The sequence below is a fragment of the Megascapheus bottae genome, chromosome 17 (assembly GCF_031878675.1).
Source record: "Megascapheus bottae isolate mThoBot1 chromosome 17, mThoBot2.hap1, whole genome shotgun sequence".
In the NCBI taxonomy this organism is placed as follows: domain Eukaryota; kingdom Metazoa; phylum Chordata; class Mammalia; order Rodentia; family Geomyidae; genus Megascapheus; species Megascapheus bottae.
In genome coordinates this window covers 16,389,649-16,396,794 of record NC_143525.1, presented here as the reverse complement: position 1 = coordinate 16,396,794, position 7,146 = coordinate 16,389,649, and positions in this window count along the sequence as shown.

Sequence of the window (7,146 nt, the reverse complement as noted above, 5' to 3'; positions counted from 1 at the left end):
ACTACATAGCAAGATGTAGAAAGGAGGGAGGGAAGAGGGTGGGCGGGGGGGGGGGGGGGTAAGGGGACGGGGGGTAGGCCAGCAGGCAAGCACCAGGCATGGTGGTGCATCCCTGTAAACCCAGCACTGACGCAGAAGGATCAGAAGTTTGAGAGACCAGCCTTAGGCTTCATAGTGAGACTCTACCACCACCACCGCCATCCTCCCCTCATCCCTTCCTCCCGCAAAAAAAGGCCAGGTCAACAAGAAGAAAGGGAACATCTTCTCTCAAAACTCCCTTAGAGTTTGAGAATGCAAAAAGCTTTTATGAGGAAGCAGGGTAAAATAAAGAGAGGAAACCCTCTCCCCTCAAAAAAGAAGAGGAAAGCCAGTGCTGAGTCTCTATCTCCTGCAGCTAAGCCTTGCACTTTCTTTTCAGACACATTACTTTTCATCAAGTTAAACTACATGGTTTGTGTTAATTAATGACTCAAATAAATGCTCTGTACTATAGAACTAAAGACTAAAAGGGCCGGGTATTACAAAGGTCACCTGATGTTCTTTGTGATGTGCCATGAATCTAAAGGTTTAGTCAGTGTGGTGGTTCTTGTCTGGAAATCCCAGATAAGGGATTCCAGGGAAGCTGAGCAAGGAGAAGCCAAAGTTTGAAACCAGAGATTCTGTTCTCTACCCGTTATGACCTCCCTATAAAGGTAGCTGTCCCTTTAGCACAAGGACCGCAAAGGAAAGAGACACAAAATTTCCAACCAGGCACCAGTGGTTCACGTGTCATCCTAGCTACTCAGGAGGCTAAAATCTGAGGACCACAGTTCAAAGTCAGCCTGGGCAGGAAAAGTCAGTGAGACTCTTATTTATAATTAACCAGCAAAAAGCTACAAGTGAACCTGTGGCTTAAATGGTAGAATGCCAGTCTTGAGTGAAAAAGGGAAGGGACCATACCTAGGCCCTGAGTTCAAGCCCTAGCAGTAGCACTGGCACTGGCATACACACACACACACACACACACACACACACACACACACACACACACACACAGAATTATGTAATTATTTTATCAGACCCAGGGCCTTATACATGCTAAGTGCACGAGCTGTAACCATGAGCTCTACCCCCAGTTTTCCAATCAATGCAACTGTTTTAGAAAGCAAAATAACATTTGGATGCCTGGGAACTTTTGCATACCTTTGAGCATGTGCAATGTAACTTCTAGTACATTCCCTGGAGCAGTACTCCTTGAGCTATGCTGAAGGCCCAATTTTGTTTTTGTTTGCATTTCAAACCTGTTGGGAGAGTAATACTTTTGTAAACTACAATAAAAAATAAATTACTAAAAAAGTAGAAATAAACCAATAGAAAGCTCAGACAATACCCATACCCCTATCTACATTTGCACAGAGGGCCCTAAGACACCAAGGGAGAAGAAACCATCTCTTCAGTGAATGGAGGGAAGGAAGCAGTTATCCACCTGCCAGAGGATGAAACTGGATCCCCACTTCTCACTATGCCCGAAAGTCAACCACAAATGGATCAAATACCCAAATGTAATACTGAAAACTATGAAACTGCTAGAAGAAAATGTAAGAAAATAATTAAAATATTGGTAGAGGCAAAGGTTTTGTTTGTGTTTTGGTGTCTATCTTGGAACTTTGATCTCAGGGCATAGGTACTGTCCCTGAGCTTTTGTGCTTAAGGCTAGCACTCCACCATTTGAGCTACATCTCCACTTCTGGTTCTTTTGGTGCCTCTGCTTTTTTAAATTGGAGATAAAGTTCATGAACTTTCCTGCCCAAGCTGGCTTTGAACCATGATTCTCATATCTCAGCCTCCTGAATAGCTAGGATTATAGATGTGAGCCACTAGCGCCTGAACAAACGTTTAATTTGGGTTTTTGGTTTGGGTTTTGTTTTTTTTAGTTTTAGTTTTAGAAAAGACTCTAAAACCACAAGCAACAAAAAGTAAAAATAGGTTCTGGGGAAGGACTCAGACTATAATCCCAGAAGGCTGAGGGAAGATCATAAACTTGAGATCACTATATAACTGTGCTATATAGCAAGTTTCAGACCATCCTGAATCATATAGTAAGGTCTAATATTAATAATTAAAAAAAACATGCCAGGCACTCACACTTTTAATCCTAGATACTCAGGAGGTTGAGATATGAGGATTACAGTTCAAAGCCAACCTGGGCAGGAAAGTCTGTGACATGCTTATCTCCAATTATCCACCAAAAAGCCAGAAATGGAGCTGTGGCCCAAGTCATAGAGCACTAGCCTAGAACAAAAACAGTTTAGGAATAGCACCTAGGCTTTAAGATCAAGCAAAACCTAGTATTGGCGCAAAATAAATTATTATTTAAAAGTAAAATTAGACAAATGGGATTTTATCAAATTAAGAACTTCTGGTCACACACTGGTGCTCACAGCTGCTCAGGATATTGAGATCTGTAGGATTGCAGTTTGAGGGAACGTCGACAAGAATCTATCTCCAGTTAGCCAGCAAAACCTAACCTGCTGGATATATCACGTGATAGAGTGCCATCAAGATAAATGAGCTGAGCAAGCAGGAAGCCTTGAGTTGAAATCCTAATATTGACAAACACAAACAAATAAACCAACAAATCAAAGAAAGTGCCTACATAACAGTGGAGAAAAGAACAAAAAGGCAATCTGCAGAATGGGAGAAAATGTGTGCAATCTATTTATCCAGTAAGAGATCCATATCCAAAAATACATAAGGAAATCCTTTCAACAGCATCAGCACAAATAGCTCAGTTGAGAAATGGCAAGACTAAGGCTCAGTGGTAGAGTGCTCGCTTGGCATATAGGAGTGACTGCATGGAGAGCTGGCCCTGTGTGTACAGGAAGCCTAGACTGTGACATTGTGGCCAGATTGTCAGGTGCACTTCAACAAATACATGATCTCAAGTAGATATTTTCAAGACCCTGAGAGAGTGGTGGGAGAGGGATATTGAACAGAGGGATTGCATTAATCAGAGTATATTGTATGCATGTATGAGACTATTGTGAGGAAGCCAACTTGAACACTATATGCCAATAAACAAAATAGTTCCCAGACTCTCATGAGTACTTTCAAAAACTCCTTAAGAATCAAGGAAGAAGCAGCTATGCTAGGTTAGGCTTAAAGATAAATATTGCAGCTGTTCCCAGTCTGGGGTTATACTATGTGCCATGAACATTCCAGGTCTTGTTTCTGGACTTGTTTTCTCTTGGTCTCAATAACACACGGACACACAGACACAGACACACCCACACACACAGACACACCCACACCCACACACACACACACACACACACACTCCTAGGAGAAGACTTGCAGGGCCATCTGGTCATCTTCTATTTTGAGGAATTGTGACTCTTCCAAAATGACTATATCATTTTATTATCTCACCAGCAATGTATAAGGATCCCAGGTCTTGTTATCCTTGCCAGCATTTGCTATTGTCTGTTTTCTTTTCTTTTTCTTCTTATTGTAACATATAGAGGGGTTACAGTTACATTGGCCAGATAGTAGGTGCATACTTCTCACACTTTGATACCCCTTCTCATGTTTTTGTCCCTATTTCTCCTCCCTCCATCCCCTCCCAATCATCTGGTTTTCCCCTCTGTTGTTTTGTTTTCTTTGTTTGAGATGGAGTCTCTCAGTTGCCTGGGCTGGCCTTGAACTTTTGCTCCCTTTGCCTCAGCCTCCTGAGCAGCTGGGATTACAGGTGTAAACTATGGAGTGGTACCTCCTTGTGGTTTGATTTGCATTTCCTGGTGACTAATGAAGTTGGGTGCTCTACTAGGTGCTTATGGGCTATTTATATGTTTTTTTTTAATATTTATTAAAGATAAGATTTCTAAAAATACAGTACATAATACATTTCAAGAGAAGTAAAAATTCCACAATTTAAATTAAAAACAATCTGCAAAGAAAATAGACTATCATATGAATAAAACCAAATCACTAGGATAAATTAAAAAACAAAACAAGATGTTCTTCAGGTAGATACATGGTTTCTTTTCATTTTAATAACCAGTGTAGACTTTTATGAACAAATATACCTCCAACACACAGCCATCATTTTCATTCACCTTCTTCTCTAATATCTTCTAAGCTCTTTCAACTACTGTCCTCCTTATAACTATTAGCACTAGAAATGTTAGCAATCATATATATATATATATTTTTTTTTTTTTTTGCCAGTCCTGGGCTTGAGCTCAGGACCTGAGCACTGTCCTTGGATTTTCTCAAGGCTAGAGCTCTACCACTTGAGCCTCAGCACCACTCCCAGCTTTTTTTCTATGTATGTGGTACCGAGGAATCGAACCCGGGTCTTCATGCATGCTAGGCAAGCACTTTAACCACTAGGCCAAACTCCCGGCCCAGCAATCATATTTTTAACTCTCTTAAGAAAGACAAAATCAGTAGACAACACAGATTTTACACATAGTTTGTACTATGAAAAAAAAAAAAGGCAGGACCTGGAGTGTGGCCTAGTGGTAGAGTGCTCACCCAGCATGCACAAAGCCCTGGGTTTGATTCCTTGGTACCGTATACACAAAAAAGCCGGAACTGATGTTGTGGTTTAAGGGGTTAAGAGCGCTAGCCTTGAGAAAGCTCAAGGATAGTGCTCAGGCTCTGAGTTCAAGCCCCAGGTCTGGCAAAAAAAAAAATGGCAGGCAGGCATATGTAAACGGAGGATCCTCATACGGCATTTGAAACAGACTGTTATTAAAATACACAAAGGTCTTTGATTTTAGGGATATAATGCTACACAAAATCTGGTATAGAATATTAGGAGCCTTAAAAGAACACAGATTTTGTCTATTTACTAAATTAGCAGTTTATTTTTTTTAAAAAAAAAACAATACTTGAAGGACACAAACCATGCTTACAGTACAATCCATGTGTAATCTGTCCTCCCAAGAGCCTATCTTTGTCCTCACATGTCAGGTTTGCAACTCATCTGTCTGACCACTATCTGAGTATCTCTGTGGTAGAAGTATTTCCTCTGGTATCTTCCATTGCATTCTTTCTACCTATGCTAAATATGTTTTTACTTTTCAGTATTCTCTTATTTAATATGCTACTAGAACATGGTAAGTAGTATTAATTTCTCTATTAACTTTGATATTTATGTTTTGTGTGTGTGTAAGGGTTGTTTAAATTCTTTGCTTTTTTACAAAAATTATTTGGGCTTGTTGTTAAGCTGTTGGCCCAACTTTTTTTATGTAGGGTGTCTCTAATGTTTTTTGCCTGGGCTTAAGACTCAAGAGCCTCCTGTCTTCACCTAGCTAAGATTAGGGGTGTGTGTTATCATACCTAGCTCTATTCTTTCTATCTATTTATCTGTATATCACTTTTTTTTTCACTTTTACTGCGGCTTGAACTCAGGGACTTGTGCTCTTGCTTGGCTTTTTTGCACAAGACTGGTGCTCTACCCCTTGAGCCCTACCTCCACTTCTGGCTTTTTACTAGTTAATTGGAGATGAGTCACTCAGATTTGTCTTCCCAGCTTTGCTTTGAAACTCTATCTCCAGATCTCAGCCTCTTGAGTAGCTCAGATTATGGAGAAGAGCCACTGGCTTGGTTGTATTATTTTTTTAAAAAAAATTCTCTAATTCTTAAAAAAGAGATGGAAAGGAGAGACCTCTCAAGCAGTCGGTGTTTTCTCAGGTGGGTGAGGTCTTTATGGCTATCTGCACTGAGCTTTTTATAATTCCACCTTCCTGAAGGATTCAAGACTCAACAGCCTGATAATCAAAGAAGGCAGAGGGCAAGGACTCCAGCTGATAACATTGTGCTCCACAAGCAGAACGAGATTGCCTTGCAGCACGTTTGATTTTACGGTTTTTCAGTACAGCAGAACATAAATGAATTAGTTCCTAGAACTTACTTTCCTAGCAAGTTAAACAGAGGCCCTAACCTAGAGACGATGGACTGTGCCACACAGTGCACAAAGAGAAGGAGCCAGTATTTCTCATTCCTCTATCCTCTTGCATGAGGTACCCAGGGGCTTTGATGAGGTTGGCCTCCAGATAAACCTGCCTCCACTCAGCCTTCCAGGCGCTGGATTCTTGCTTTCAGCACGGTTCCTTTGCTTTCAGTGGTGTAGGACTTTCCCACATCAGGAAAAGCCCACCCCACGGGGAACCACTCTCAAGATCCTCCTCCCTTGAGCTGGGAGTTTGGGCTAGTGGTAGAGCATAGCATGCATGAAGATCCAAGTTTGATTCCTTGGTACCACATACATAGAAAAAGCTGGAAGTGGTGCTGTGGCTCAAGTGGTAGAGCTCTAGCCTTGAGAAACCCCAAGGACAGTGCTCAGGCCCTGAGTTCAAGCCCCAGGACTAGGAAAAACAAATCCTCCTCCCAAGCCTGCTTCCTTCCAGATAACAGAAACTCTTTCACATCTAGACTCCTGACCCAAGGCCTCAAAGCCCAGAAGCTCACACTACTAGGACCCCAAGAGATTTCACCAGGTGACCCTGAAAACCTAGGCCACCTCATGCATTGCCTCCACTCAGCCCCTGGCCCTCTGATCATGATCCACTTAGTCCTGAAGAGCACCCATACCTCCTGTCCCCTAGTTCGCTGAGCCAAGCAGGATAATGGGATGAGATAGAGGTAAAGTTAGAAGGGAAAAAAACGGAGAGCAGGAAAGGCTGGGTCATCAGATGTCTTTTCGCCCTATCCCCACCTCCACCTCCTAGGGAGAACACCTTCTTCTCTGTCCCTCTCCCTGTCCTCTGGTCTCATTTCACAGGCAGCTCAGCAGGGCCACACAGCCCGCGCACCCCTGCTCCCCAGGGAGCTGGGGGCGAGGCTCCGCCCTCTTCTGAGGACAGATCCCTGGCACTCAGGAATTCACCTGCACAACCACCCCCAACCCCCGCGCTTGTCACTTTGAGATGGGGGGGGTGGGGAAGAAAGAAAGGGAGTGTGGAGACCTCAGGTGACTTGGAGCAAGCCACTCAATCTGAGCTTGGAATCTCTCCATCACAAAACCAGGCATTTTGCAGCGCCCGGAACCTCCATCTGCGGACTCCGGGGATGCTACCCAGCTACTGCCAGCCCATGACTGCCAGGCGGGTGAGGGGTGCAGGCGTGCCAGCCTCCGTGGCTCCCCCGGCCCCCGCAGCC